The sequence below is a fragment of the Lepidochelys olivacea genome (assembly GCF_965140295.1).
Source record: "Lepidochelys olivacea isolate rLepOli2 genome assembly, chromosome: 25".
Classification (NCBI taxonomy): Eukaryota; Metazoa; Chordata; order Testudines; family Cheloniidae; genus Lepidochelys; species Lepidochelys olivacea.
Window position 1 is genome coordinate 16,008,249 of NC_140435.1, and position 15,909 is coordinate 16,024,157.

Genomic DNA, 15,909 nt, shown 5'->3' on the forward strand with positions numbered 1-15,909 from the left:
CTGGGTCTAGTTCTGATTTTAGAGGGAGTGTGTGTATGGGGGAGGCATTGACAGGGTCCCCCCAGTAAAACCAAACCTGGACTCAGCTGTCCATTGCTACATTTCAGTGACTCAGTTTAGTTGTAGTATTTAAACAATCACTGCTGCTGCATGGTTTGCCATGAACTCCCCGTTGAAGCCTCCTCTGCACTATGTTTTTTCTGTTAAATCATGTTTTGAATTGACCTCTCAGCCAGTGGGTTGCTGATCTTTCAGTCATCTAGCCCCAGGCATCCCACTGGAATGGGGTTAGCTGATGCTTTCTGTCTTTTTCATAGCATGACAGAAAATAGTGTAGAACTGGACTTAAGGGAAGGTGTCTGCTTGCTTCTGGCTCCGAACAGTGCGTTGTGCCTTATTATGCTGTAACCAAATGAACTTTTATTTTTAACAAATCCTCTTTTAGAGACTAACAGAATCCTCACCCAGCCTCTAAATTTGGCATTGACTTGACTTACACATGGCACACTACCTCGCTTTTCTGACTATTCGAGTACTTGATGAGGCATTAATAAGCTTCAAACTCCTACTCTGACATTTCAGAAAATGAGATTTCTGCTGCATCGGAGTAGTCAGGGACTGAGCTGACTGACACTGATTCATCTGGTACTAATGGGTGTTTATTTGCAAATGGTGTGTATTTTCCCACAAGGTTCAGCTGTAGAACAATCCACAGCATAAAATGAGCTTGCAGGAGCATTGAGTCAGAAATCCTGCTATTCAGCTGTCCCCCTCGAACAGATCTTCAACAGGAGAAGCAATGCACTACAACTGGAGGCCACTTTAGATGTCACATGGCTCCTCCTGATTGCCCAGCTCAACATCCACTGCTTCCTAGCTATCTCACTGTGCTATGGTCTTGTGCCCAGTCTTGATCCCAGTCTGTCTCGTGCCCAAGCTTGTGATGCTACAGATGGACTAGCTTGTGGTATTTTTAAGTGTGGGGGATTGTGTAATTAGTCACTCTTGCAGAATCTGTAAACTAATGAGGCCAAAGAATGCACAATGCATAATGCTCTCTGAGCATTTGTAAGCAGCAAATTTGCTACTGTCAAAATTCTTTACAAATTACTAGCCATCACCTGTACCTCTCAGTAGCTAATGTTATGGGCAAGCACCCTAGAAATAGCTGCAGATGTTACCATAATTGGAGCAACTAGTATTCTACAGAGCCCTTGTATATGCTGGGAATTTTAGCCATAGCTTCTTCTGGGGCAAACCCTTGGTGTAGAAAAGCTAAGATGCTGTAGGCCACAATTTGCCTCAGAGGCAGTTTACCCCTACTTGAAACTGACATAAGCTTACTCTGGTGCTAATAAGTGGTTTATAGCCTCTCTATGGCCATGTCTACACTACCTGCCGGATTGGCAGGTAGTGATCAATCTATTGGCGATCGATTTATTGCGTCTAGTGTAGACGCGATAAATCAATCCGCACTCGCTCTGCCGTCGACTCCAGAACTCCACCACGGCGAGAGGTGGAAGCGGAGTCGACGGGGGAGCGGCAGCTGTTGATCCCACGCCGCGAGGACGTGAAGTAAGGGATTTTAAGTCGATCTAAGATGCGTCGACTTCAGCTACGCTATTCTCGTAGCTGAAGTTGCGTATCTTAGATCGATCCCCCCCCCCCCCCCCCCGTAGACCAGGCCTACATAAGAGAGCTGTACCAGTGTAAACCCAACTGTTGCTGTCCTTCACTGAGTGTAACAAAGGTAAATCCCCAGTATAGATAAGGCTGGAATTTCTGATCTTTTATTTGCCTAGAATTACTGAATGGGAAGAGGAGGGGGAGGTGCTCAAGCCTTTTTAATATAGTAACTTCTCTGCAGCTGGTGGTCTGGTGCATTTAGAATCTCTTTAAAGTATGGTTGAAAGGAGGCAGTTGGTGCATAGGGCACCTTTAGTCTAAATATCTGTTACAAGTGACAATTTGTTTTTGCAGAAAACTGAAGAGGAGGATTAAAAGCAGCCTTGTTAACCCTTCCAGGCTGGCCATTGAACTGTTGGCCTGGAACTAGTAGTAACTTCCCATGTTAGATGCCTTGAACTCTTTCGGGAGTTGAGCTGTGGATCTGATAATTGTGCTCAAAACCAATGTTCAAACCCAGAATATTTCTATGGGGAATGAAACATAGCTCACTTTTTCTTAGGAGGTTATGGAAGGATCTTCCTACTTGTAGTGTGGCAAGGGGAAACTGACCTTGCACAGAGGGAGCTTCAGGGGCTGTTTCGCCCATTAGTGGCAAAATTGAAGGATGTTTACATTTGATGACAAAACACTAGGGGTCAGAACAGACACATCTCATTACTACTGATTTTTGTAACTTGCCTTGTATTTCTGGCTAGGGCTTCCTTCCTTCTTGACAAATAAAAACACCAATATTCCTATCATTGGAGTTTAACCATTATTCCAGATTGAAAATTTTGTTTGCTGTGAGGCCATTATTCTCTTCCTACCATGCTGGGGAGCAGTTTCCTAGTGACCTGATCATCTGCCTTCATATTGTCAGTTCCATTCCATGGAAGCTGCTTGTCCGTTGTTAGAGCAATTACATTCTCCAGCAGAGAATTAGTTTTACTTCATTTACTTTAATGCTGGGCTGCTACGCACTTAATGTCTGTGGAATATTGAAATCCCTTGTGTGAGCATGGTGAAGGAGGGGGGTGAATGGATGCATGCACTAAATATATTTTGATTGTGTTTTAAGTCTTCAGTGACTAATCCCACCTGGCTTCTCATCCTAGCTTTCTGCGTCTCCTTTTACCTTTTCTACAAGCTAGTTGTGTAAGAGAAAGGAATGGTATCTGGGGCATTCACATTACATCCCCTCCATCGCAATTACCCACACTTTAAATTACAGCACGTGTTTCTATCCTAAATTAGGTGTTGACACAATGTGGAAGCAGGGAGGAGCTACAGCATCCTGCTGCGTTATCTGTCATCCCAGGCAAAGAATTTAACTAATCTTAAACGATTCCCTGAAAGATCATCAGTGTGTCTGAGTAATACTTAAACTTAATTGAAGGTTACCCCTTGCTGTGACCTATTCTGTTCTTTCAGGTAAAACCCTTTTGCTCTTTTAATCCAGAATTACCCTAAACTACCATACGCATAGCATCCTTTTTCTCCTTTTAACCTTTCTCCTCCACCCTGCTTGTAATTGTAATTAAAATCATTGGATGAGCCCAAAGGCCTGATCCTGTGAGATGCCAAGTACCCTCCTCCCACACTGACCTTAGCGGGAGTTGAAGGCACTCAGTGCCCCCACAGGATTTTGCCTCAAGTTTGGATGCTGAACCCTATAGTTCATAACCCACAACAGTTACAGCACTTTGTAAATGGTCAGAATACAGCATTCCCTGAAAAGACTTAAGTAGCTTTTTGTATGAACTTGCTCCTTCAGGATTCTGAGATCTGAATGAGTCTGATTTAAGAGAATAGCTTCATGGATTAAGATTAGATTTTCAAAGGCACCTAGTGGATTTAGAAGCACGTCCCAGTGGATTTTTTTAAATCTTCCCCTCAGCTCTGCCACGCACTTGTTGTCTGCGGGTATATTAAATATGAATCTCAGATGATGTATTTTCTTATTTCTCTGAACCTTTTGCTGCAAAAACAAAACCTCACGTGCAGTGGAGAGAGGTTTGTACACAGGGCACTGATTCCTCCAGGCCGGGGGAGTAGGCAGTGCGACTCACTAGCCTCAACTGCTCAGCTGACAAATGTAGGCAAAGTTTGACAAACAGCCCACTCTGAGTGGAATGTGTGGCAGTTTTACTCTGAAGTTGAACAGGATGGTGACTTTATAGAGGGGGTGGATAAAGTGGGAGGGTGGAGGAAGGGAGCAAGACACTGAAGACTTATGCATGTTCTTCCTGATGGTTTTTAGCCCTAGAAATACTTAATGTCAAAATAGCTGTCAGCCACCTCCAATGCACCTATATACAGGATCTTTTCAAAACACACAGTCTGCCCCTTTGCTGACCCTTTGTTTTAATTTTAATGTTGCAGACATTGGACGTTCAAGGTATAATCTAGTTAAGACTCAAATTGAGGTGAAATGTGAATGCCCATTTTTGCATCCAGTCTCAAATTGCAGTGTTATGATTGGTTCCTGTGCACTTACTTACTTTTTTTTTAAATGATGGCTCCTTTGTGTATTGTTGCTTCTGCAAGCTGCTGACCATAATCTCCACTCGGTACCGACAAGACGGCGCACCCCTAAGCTTTCACACATTCATAATTATTCTTATTTTGAAAAGATGGCTGTTCTCCAGAGACTGTTATGACTTTGTGACGGAGCAAATAACCACGGAGGCTGCCCTGCTTTTATCTCTAAATATAAAGGAATCCTTTCTTTCTGAGATGAACTACTGCTGCTAACAACTGTGCACTTCTCATTCTGGCATTCTATAAGCATGTCAGATATTATTAATCATGGTTACAGTAGTGCCTATGGATCAAGCATGATCAGGGCCAGCTTGTGCTAGGTACTGGGTAGAGCAATACACAGTCTCTACCCTGAAGAGCTCACTGTCTAAAGCTGTTTAAAAACACATGTTGAAGAGACCAGCTGATATTGCATTGTCTTCTCTAAACCAGTTCTAGTTAAAACAAGTGCAATCTGAATCTTATGAATAAACTTTCTTCAGTAGGACATTGCTAAGATTAGCCTGTTTGCAGGGTCCAAAATGTTTTATAAGCAGATACTTTCCCTAAACAGATGTCTCTTTAATCACTAAACATCAACGACCCACCCTACAGCAATAAACTACTGTGCAGCCAATAGAGAGGAAATTGTTTTAGTACAGTTTCCAATTACTATAGAAACAAAGTTCTTTGTTTTGAACTGTGGTAGGAAAAATACCTTAAATGTCCCTAAATTAAATTCAAGCTTTCTCTACTCTGGGGACTATTTTCAGAACTAATTATGCTATTTGTGCTGTAGATACCAACACTGATTCTAGCTTACTCTTGGGAACAAAACAGTGGCATAGCAGAGTCCATGTGCTTTCGGAGTTAAGCAATTCTGTTGTCAAGATCACATTTTTTTAATGTAAGGGATCTGTTGCATGAAACCAGTGGCCACACAGACAGACTAAAGTCATCTGTATGTTCACAGCAAAACTCCTTGAACGGATGTAAATAACTTGTGAATTTCTCAGTAATAATCTCTTATGGCACCATTTAGCAACCTCAGATTTTCTGGCCTATTGAAAAAAACGCCACTAACAAGTCAACATGGTCCATACTCTGGAATCGGATACATCGGATACGGGTACCTGTGGCAAATTAAGGTGCAGCAGTATTCTGAGTGGTGACACACTGCTTGTCTGAGTGGTTGCTCTTTCTCCTGCTGTTCTTCTTCATTTTCCCAGGATGAATAAGAAAAAAGTCTGTCCTGGAATGACTCAGTGTAAGTCATTACTGCATTATGACACTAGTGGGGTGAACTTTAGATCTGCGTCCACGAGGCTATCCCCAGACTCATTCTGGAGATCAGAAAGGGTTAAAAGAGAGGGAGGAAATGAGACTTAACTCCTGTTTTAACTAATTATTGAAATTTGAGGCACTGAGAATCAGTTTTCTGAGTAAAACATGATTGCTAGAAATTGCACTTCTGGTTTAGTTAAATCCTGTCTTTTTTGTATGCTTAAATTAAGTTCTGCAGACAGTCGGGAGCCAGTTGCAAAACAAGTCTCTAACAGGTAGTTAATGTCCTATAGTAAAATGAAATTGTATGGAAAAGCTTGGTGTTAAATCAAGTATTTATGCTGTAAATGTACTGCTCTGGCTTGCTCAGTTTGAATAGAAATAGTCACCTGTGAGTACAAGTTGGAGAAATCTCTGGTGGGGGACAGACCAGCATGAGGACCAAAATCATCCTGCCTAATTTTAACACACTAAACCAGGAGTCTCAACAAAGTTGCCACTGTATTGTGTAGACGCAGAAGGAGATGTGGGATTTGTTGTATCTTTTGTTCAGTGGCCACCCCTTGGGGGTCTCAAAGTGGAATTTAGAAGAACCTGTACGTAATGATAACTTGCAGTGTGTTCAATGTCTGTTTAACTTAGCATGTGACAGTTCAGTCCTTTGCAGTGTTACCTTTTTATTTAACCTTACAAACACACTGGTTTGCCTTATTACTCGTGTGTGTAAGTGTGTGAGTCAGTTTTGTCCTTTCACTCAAGTGAAAAGTGGTGCTTTGCTTTTGCTCTTCCTCCTCCTCCTCGCTGAGCCTATAGAACTGAGGACAAGAACAGTAAACTGAACTCACTGTGTGGGTAGTGATATACTGTAGGAGGGTTCCCCAACCCCAGAGCCTCAGCAGTGATGCAGCCCACTGACGTAGTTTTTCCTGCATCAGAGTGACTGTTGCCTAGGTGCCTCACTGAGCCTGCCTTTTTTTGTTTTAATGTTCAAGTACAGAGCTGTGAAAAGCCCACATGCTTTTTTACACTCTAAAGCAGTGTTGGCTAAATGCCTGAAAAACATTCTCTAGCAGTTGTGGGAAAAATTCCATTAATTTTTACAAATCTTTTTGTTCCCCCCTCCACCCTTCTCTTCAGAGATTTACAGTAGTTCTCCAGAGAACTGAAACCTCATCTCACTGGCAGAGGCTGAGCAATCTTGATCAACTAACTTCAGTGCTACAAATTAACTTTGACACTGAACCACACAGAAATTAAACATATATCTGGCTGTTTTTACCTATTGTAATACATTTTCCTCATCTCCAACCACTCTCAACTAGCTGAATTGTTGAAGGTGTATCCTCAAGAAATGAACAGGTGCTCTTCCTTGAAACTGGACTGCAGAGGGTTTTAAAATATTGAGTACTAGCACATGTACCTGACACTGCTGGCTGTTTCTCTCATATGCTTGTGCATCAGGTTTTAAGATGTAAGCTGCAATAGGGTGGGTGGGATTATAGTGTCAAAATTATTTTGAAGTTCCTGAGAAAATGCTGGACTGTCCATATCTTGTATTCTTGTAACAGCCGGTATTGATTGTATTTTCCATCAGCTGTAAGAACAGAGTTCATTACACTAGTTGAAATCAACTTGGCAGATGGCAGTAGTACTTCAGTTGTAAAAATGCACTGGTAACTTTTTGCATTGTAATTTGCTCTCCCGGATAAAAAAATTCCATAGCCAATGATCATGCTCATTTGTCTTGGAGTATTACAAAGCTAGGTGAATTCTGGGGAAGTTCGTGCCTTCCTCAGCAATTTACCCAACACTGGTTGCTCTTAGACACTGTTGTAGTAGATAGACCATTGGTTGTCTTCAGTTTGTCACTTTAGCAACACTGTGACAATTGCAAAATTCTGTTCCATGCGATAGAAACCTGTCTGTTTTGCTCTTCTTTTTTAACAAGTTAAATTAGAACTTCAAATTTCAAGAGTGCAAATTGGGGATTAAAGGGACATGGCCAGGTCAAATTTGGTCTCAAACTTTTTTCTTTTGAAATTAGGTGGGGTTTTTTTGCAAAGCCTACAGCCAATAGAAATCTTTCCATAACATGTTTTATATTGAAAAGGTTTTTTAAGTGACACTTGTGCCGCGTGTACGACCTAAACTTTATAGAATTCAGCTAGTGCATGAGACTGTGCAGCTCAGATGAAACTGACCAGTCAGTTAGATTTTCCTAATTTAAAAAAGAGACTGGTAAAAATGATGGAAAGATAAATTAGATACTTTAATGTAAGATGCACATATAAGGATGTACGAGAATGCATGGGTTATTAAACTTGCTCCTGCACCTACTGAACCTGTAGCAGGATGGCAAGCTAAGGTTTTCTGACATAAGTTCATAAGGTTCAGTAATACAGGTGTGTTTCTGACATGTATTTTGTGTAAATGATTTGAGTAAACGGGTAAAATTCCATTAAACCCTTCTAAGGCCACCCTTTTCCTAGGTCATGACAAGTGAGCTGATCGTGGGACATGAATTTCCTGTTGCCCTCATTGCCCCCATTACTCTCTGTGATAAAACAGCATGCCAGAAAATCAGGTGGTTTCCTGTCACTTGTTCCGTTTTCGGTTAATTTGCTTGATAGGGAGGTTATGGTTTTCCAGCTTTCAGCTTGCTTCAGGTCCTCTGCTCCTCCTTTTTTAACACTAGAGCCCAAAGTTGGAAGTACACAAAGCTTTTTAGCTTGTAAAGGTATCTGACACAGTCAATGTTGACAAGTGGAAATTTCTGGTTTAAAAGTTTTGCTTAGAAGTTATAGTACAGTCTCATTAAGCATCTTTAATGCCATGCAAAGCCAACCTGATTTTGCTTAAATATCTTACTCGGAGCTGTGGGTAAATAAACTTGATTCATTCTTCTCCCCCTTGTGTTTTTAAAACTATGAAGCAGAATACATTTTTAAAAAGACTGACTCCTTAAAGAATGCTGGTTATGTGAAAAATGTACAGTACTACAGAGCCATGCTGGTGACGTCCTTTATCTGCCCCCTTATCCCTGCCAACATGGAGTGCCTCAGGCATAGGCCCTGCTGTATGCCCAAATACCTTCTTGCCCTTGGATGTCTCATTGCGGCCTTCAGCTTTGGTCATCACTTCTATCATTTTGACTTTCAGCCCCTGGCTAGAAAGTGATTTACTGAATGCTGTACAACTGAAGTGACCCTTCTTCATGGAAGTTTTAGTTTGTGTCATCAGATACCATTAGGCTTCTATAACCTCAGGGACTTCCAGTATCTGATGTTGCAGACTGCAACATTTTGCAACATTCTGAGTTCCATTGTGAAGGGTGTAAGTGCGCACTAGATGCTAACAAGTGTTATCTTGAAATGATCACGCAGAACTAATGTCCAATGTTTTTTCTTTCAGGAATAATCCAGGAACAGTGAGGAAAGGTATGTGCACACTGGCCATTTTGAGCCCTTTTCTTAAAAACTATGTAACTAAAATTGGCATGCCATTCCATGGCATACAGCTCTGTCTGATAGGAATGGTTTCTGGTCTGTAGTACTGCTCAGCATTAACAACTCTGATAGTTCAAACAGAACTGAACCTTAAACTGACCATATCATTAGACCTATAGGACAAGGCTTCGCTGAATTGGTCTGTGCCCCATACACAGCTCTCTTCAAAAGAGGTCTTGAAAGGACTATTCTTAACAAGCAGAGCAGGTTACTGCTGAGTGGTTCTGCCTCACATGTAAACTGCATGGATCAGCTATTTTCCTCCTCCTGCAACAGGAAAGGGAGGCAGCTCACTGGCGCCCTGCTCTTGCTTGTGGCACATAATGTACATTGTGGGCCTGTGTCTAAATTTATTTGGCTCATATTTTATATTGCAGGGTATCTGCTTTCCTCTTATCTCCCTTCACATCCATAGCACCCCGGATGTGGCACTTCTGAGCCTTTATGACCAAGCTGTCTCTTATCTCCTTTCTGTCAAGTTACCTTTGTGGTTATGCCTGCTGAATTGCAAAAGATCCATATTGCACAAAATCTCTTATTGGCCACAGGCTGGCTAAATTCTTGTAGAAATCTTTAGAATTCATTAGGTTGCAGTAAGAAGTTGAGCAGGATGAGCAGTGCACACTGAAATAGCTTTTTTAGATCTTGCCAAATTCCCAGACATTGCAGTACATGCCAGAAAGCATAAATATAAGTAGTAGTGTGTCCTTGCCTGAAATACTGTGTGGGTATCTGATCTCCCTGCCTCAAAAAGAATACAGAAGAGCCTTAGGGTTGAATAAGAAGAATGATTAGAGGCATGGGAAAGCTCCATATGAAAAGAGAAGACTGGGATTCGGTGGGGGTAGTACACGATAGGTATACAAAATGAAGAAACGTAGAAAGTGCAAATAGGGGCTCCTAATTATCCTCTCCCACAAATTCACAAACAAGGAGATGTTCAAGAATGCTGAATGACCACAAACTTAAAACGAATGAAAGGAACTCCTTTTCTACACCACGCACTTCACCTGAAGAACTTGCTGCCCCTGGCTGTCACTGAAGCCAAGAGCATAGTACAGGGGAGGGCAAACTATGGCCCACAGGCCGGATCTGGCTCATCAGGGCTTTCAATCCGGCCTGTGGGATTGCCAGCCCTATGGTGCAGTGGGGCTAAGGCAGGCTCCCTGCCTGCCCTGGCCCCATGCCACTCCCGGAAGTGGCCAGCACCACGTCCCTGTGGCCCCTGGGGGGGTGGGGGCAGAGGGCTCAATGCACTGCCCTCACCTGCAGGCACCGCCCTCCCCCCCCCCCCCCCCTGCAGTTCCCATTGGCTGGGAACGGGCAACTGCGGTCAATGGGAGCTTCAGGCGTGGTACCCACAGGTGAGGGCAGCGTGCGGCAGAGCCGCTTGCCCCACCCCAAGGAGCCACTGCCAGACATGCTGGCCACTTCCGGGAGCAGTACAGGATCAGGGCAGGTAGGGAACCTGCCTTAGCCCTGCTGTGCACCTCTGCCACCCCGGAGCTGCTCGAGGTAAGCGGCGCCAGGCCACACCCCAACCCCCTGCCCTGAGCCCCCTCCTGCACCCTGCACTCCCTCCCATACCCAAGCCCCTGCCCCAGCCCTACATTCATGGCCCTGCATATAATTTACCCACCCAAATGTGGCCTTCAGGCCAAGAAGTTTGCCCATCCATGGCATAGTAGATTCAGAAAAAGATCTGATGAAAAGAACATATGCAGTCCCTTTGGAAAAAGGAAAAGAGATTTCAGAAAGGATAAATACACTCTTGTGTGTCAGCTCTTAAACCAATATTAAATTACAAGGATCAGTAAGAAACCTTCCCGCCCCGCGCCGCAAAAGCAGGTTATAAATCTTTCTTCCCTTCTACTTCTGAAGCACTGAAACATCTGGTACTGATAATTTTTATTTGATAAGCCACTAGCTTGCTGTGTATGGCAGTTTCCGTAGTTCTGTGTTCCACAGGCCATCGTGTAATTATGACGGGAAAGGCAGGTGGTGTAAGCCAGTGCTCTGTAGTACATGCGGTCCACACTGTGGAAGAATTTGAGTCCCTGTCCTAGGTGTCTTTGGAAGGTGGCACTAAGTTTAAAGTGCTCTACATACCAGAACTCTGACTCCTATTAGTGAAACCTAAAAACATCCTTGTCTTCCATTAGCAAACCAACCAACGTGAAAACACAAGCACTTCTCTTGCTCGGACTCTGTCATTAACACTGTAAGCATGCTAGCATACAGCATTCTCTGTGGCACAAAGCACAGAATTCTAATGGGATTGGTATTCCTGGCTCATGTAAATATGCCATTCAGAATATTCCTGGGTGTGATTTCGCATAAGGTTGTCCCCTAATAATTGATTTCTACACCTTGAAGTGCACGCTTTTTTTTTTTTTTTTTTTTTGGCTGGGCTTAGTTGCTAGAATTAGTGGTTTTTTTAAAAAAAAAAAAAAAAAAAAAAAAAAAAAGACCAATATGTTTGTATTTATACTTGAATAAAGCTTACATTTCTCTCAGGACAATTGCCAGACTTCAAAATATAAACCACTGTACAAAGAAGTGACTCTCCAACTTCGAATCAGGTTTATTGTGAAATCTAAAGAATTGGCGTTCCAAGTGCGGAACAGGGATGAGTAGAAACAGCATGATCAGTCATTTCCCTGTCTTAGAATGAATGATAGAGGCACTGAAACCCTTGAGAGAGGATGGAACACGACAGAAAAAGTAAATTACAAATACACTCAAAGTTTTCTAATACGAAGTGAATGAATGTGGATTGGTGATTGTAGGTTGCCCATCTTTAAATACTGATCATCCTTTGTATAAGATGTATTCTGTACATTTTTCAGTATCTTTTTTTAGCCATTCATTCATTATTTACAATTTCTGAAAATACATCTTCCACTGTGGTGTCCTGAAATGCGCCTGATCTCTTCAAGCCAACAAAGGGGCAGGTATCATGCCTTTATCATGATTTGCATATTTTGCTCAAACAGCAGAGGCATTTTATAAAGAAATAAGCTTCCTTAATCAACACAATATTGAATACATGAAAATTGGAACTTCCTTCCTTATTCCTAACAGGCAGGGCAAAGATCAAAAGAAAAGCTAACTTGCTTAAGGCTTTTTTAACCAGATTTTCCTTGCATTTTACATTCACATTTGTAACCTAATAAGATTCTGACATCCACCTCCAGAGATGTAGAGAAGTTCAATTATATATAAATAGTTTACAAAAATGCATCTTGCGTAGGAGGCCTGGTTAAAATTCAAACTGAAAAACCTTCTAGTAGTACATCCAAATGTGCACTCATCTGGGAAAATCCCTAGATAAGCACAGGATTCTGTGTGCACTGGGTGGTTACCCTACACTTGTACCAGTCTAAAGTGTCTGTTTTTGAAACTGGGGGCATTGATCATTATGTGAACCATACTCCCTGCAAACTAGATCAAGGTAACAATGCTATAAATGTGAGCCTGCAGCCTTGGAATTGGACCATTGTGGTAGGTTTTACTTAAACTGGAAGTGATTGCAACACAAATATGCAGAATTAATTGTTTTGCCTCAAGCCAGTCACTTGCTAGGCAAAGTAGGATCTACATTTGGTGGGTTTGTAGTAACTTCTTAAGAGAGCTATTTTAAATTTTTGGAACACATTTCAATCTACATCAGTCTGTTCTTATGTAAACTTTCTTTGGAGTTGAGGCAGTGGGACATAATTATTTTCAGCAGATTTAAGGATGGGTAGGCAGAGTCCAAGGGCTTAGCTAAATTTGAAAATTGTTTCTTACTAAGGTAGCATGTGAATTTAAAGTGAAATAGATTGATTGTGGAATAAATGTTTACACATGGGGTTAATCAGAAACAGTGAATCTGAAACAACTCCATGTTTAGACAAGCTTGTATTAATTAACTCATTTGCAGCTGATCAGTCTTATTTGTACTGAAAGGCTCACCTTTCCAAGGCAGAGGGCAGTCCTTTTTCTGGTAGTTTAACACTGAGTCTTCACTAGAAACCGTACTGTGGCACTGGGTTGTGACGCTGACATGAGGTCATGCATCACTGTTTCTTACCAAGGGCTAGACACATTGGTTGCCGTGACACTTACAGATGCCTAGACTGGATGCCTAGATTTTCTACAGTGGTTGTCACGTGAGTATGTATATTTGAGAGATACAGGTTTCCCAGAAAAGGTGTAGGAGGCTTGAAGTGTTTTGGTTCAAGGTGGATAAAAATCTGTTTAAATCAATCCGTGAGTTTTATTTGAATCAGATTTTTATTTAAATGAGAATAAAAAAAAAAGTAAACCTGTTTAAAGCTCTATTTGAAATTATGACAGCGCTGTTAAGGCCTAAATTTACTTCAACAAAATAATGTAAATGTGCTGCATCAGTGAGCCCTCCTAAAACAGCAGGTTTCAGGGTAGCAGCCGTGTTAGTCTGTATCCGCAAAAAGAACAGGAGGACTTGTAGCACCTTAGAGACGAACCGATTTATTTGAGCATGAGCTTTCATGAGTTTCATCGAAGTGAGCTGTAGCTCACAAAAGCTTATCCTCAAATAAATTTGTTAGTCTCTAAGGTGCCACAAGTCCTCCTTTTCTTTTTTCTGCTAAAATAAGTTAGTCTGCTGCTCCTCTATACAGAATATGTGCTTGGGGGGCATCATTAACTTTTGAGGTCAACTCAAGCATTGTAAATAATGTCACAATGTCACATACTGCATTAAGCATCTATAGCTTCAGTTGTTAAAATGGAGTGAACGCTGGTATTAACATTTTTTCAAACTTAAGTACTTTGAGTTTCTGAAGTGCAGAAAAGCTTTTATCTTAATTACTTTTGGCTGCATTCAGCTAATGGGTGTGGAGAGAATACTTCCTTCACTTGGACTAATTCATTCAAAGTTAAGAAACCGAGTGGGACTTGAAGCAGGAGAGCTCGTTTTCCCTCTTCAAATCTAGGAATTAAAATCAGGGGTGAGAGGAAGAGGTCTACTAATTCTAAGATCTTGAAGGACATTGGGGCCAGATTTTCAAAGGCACTTGAAGATGCAGAATAGGGACCTAGTGGGTTTTATAAAGTACCTATACTTAAGCGCTTTTAAAAATCCCACTAGGCCTCTATCTGCAGCTTTAGGCGCTTAAATACCTTTGAAAATCTGACCCCATGGGGAACAGAAACAATCTTCAGTTCACTTACTACAGTTAATATTTCTTTTCTTTAAATACAAGACATGTTTTGATAAACTTTTTATATATTCTGCACACTTAAAATAGATTTCTTTAACTAATTAATACAATTTTAAAAGGCCTGCTTTTGTACATTTTAATGGAATTCCAATTTCCATCCAAATGCAACTTGACACAAATCCCAAGTAAAATAATCTATGAAATAAGAAATGCATCATTTACTATTTACTAACATAATGTAAAAATTAAGAATCTGAATAAATGTATTAAGCTACATAAGAATAGCCATGCTGGGTCAGACCAATGGTCCATCTAGCCCAGTACCCAGTCTCCTGGCAGTGGCTAATGCCAGATGCTTCAAAAGGAATGAACAGAAAGAACAGGGCAGTAGTCAAGTGATCTATCACCTGTCCCAGCATCTGGCAGTTAGAGGCTTAGAGAGACAGAGCATGGGTTTGCATCCCTGACCATCTTAGTTAAGTCATTGGTGGGCCTATTCTCCATGAACTTACCTAATTCTTTTTTGAATCCAGATATAGTTTTGGCCTTCACAACATCCCCTGGCAATGAGTTCCACAGGTTGACTGTGTGTTGTGCGATGGAAATATTTTTTTGTTTGTTTTAAACCTGCTGCCTATTAATTTCATTGGGTAACCTCTGATTCTGGTGTGTTATGAAGGGGTAAATAACACTTCCTTATTTGCTGTCTTCACACCAGTCAAGATTTTACAGATATCTATCATATTCCCCCTTAGTTGTCTCTTCCTGCTGAGACGTCCTCGTATGGAAGCTCTTCCATACCCTTAATCATTTTTGTTGCCCTTCTCTGTACCTTTTCCATTTCTAAAATCTTTTTTGAGATGGGGCAACAAGAACTGCACGCAGTATTCAAGGTGTGGCCATAACATTGATTTATATAGTGGTACTATGATATTTTCTGTTTTATCTATCCCTTTCCTACCTGATTCCTAACAACGTTAGCTTTTTTGTTTGCTGCTGAATATTGAGCGGATGTTTTCAGAGAACTATCCATGATGACTCCAAGATCTTTCTTGACTAATAACAGCTAATTTAAAGCCCATTATTTTGTATGTAGAGTTGGGATTGTTTTCCAGTATACATTACTTTGCAGTAAAATGGCAGATGGAATTCAGTCATCTAGTTTTGTGAGATTCCTTTGTAACTCTTAGTTAAGTCCAAAGCAGACTGGAATCTCGAGTAATTTTGTATCATCTGCGAACTTTCCCACCTCTCTCTTCATCCCTTTTTGCAGATCATTTATGAATGTTTAACAAAACTGATCCCAGTACAGATTCCGAGGGGACGCTGCTATTTACATCTCTCCATTCTGAAACTGACCATTTATTGCTACCTCTCGTTTCCTGTCTTTTAACGAGATACTGATCTGTGAGAGGACCTTCCCTCTTATCCCATGACTACATAGTTTCCTTAATAGCCTTTGGTGAGGGACCTAGTCAAGGCTTTCTGACAGTCCAAGTACACTCTATCCACTGAATCATCTTTGTCCACATATTTGTTGACCCTCCTCAAAGAATTCTAATAGACTGGTGAGGTATGATTTCCTTTTTTAAAAGCTGTGTTGACTCTTCCCCCAACAAATCTTGTTCATCTGTGTCTGATGATTCTGTTCTTTACTATAGTTCCAACCAGTTTGCCTGGTACTGAAGTTAGGCTCACTGGCCTGTAATTACCAGGATCGCCTCTGGAACCTTTTTGAAAAA

At 41.4% G+C, this 15,909-nt stretch overlaps 1 protein-coding gene across 17 annotated transcripts in view; it reads left to right on the forward strand.

Moving 5' to 3' along the window:
- GNG7 (G protein subunit gamma 7) overlaps positions 1 to 15,909 on the forward strand; it is a 128,560-nt gene that overhangs the window by 66,688 nt on the left and 45,963 nt on the right. For 14 of the 17 annotated variants that reach the window (XR_014709633.1, XR_014709635.1, XR_014709636.1 and 11 more), the window contains one exon: positions 8,884 to 8,909. The exons of the other annotated variants lie outside the window; for them this stretch is intronic. The gene's annotated coding sequence lies outside the window, so the exon portion shown is untranslated. The remainder of the gene's footprint in view (positions 1 to 8,883; positions 8,910 to 15,909) is intronic. 17 annotated transcript variants of the gene reach the window in all.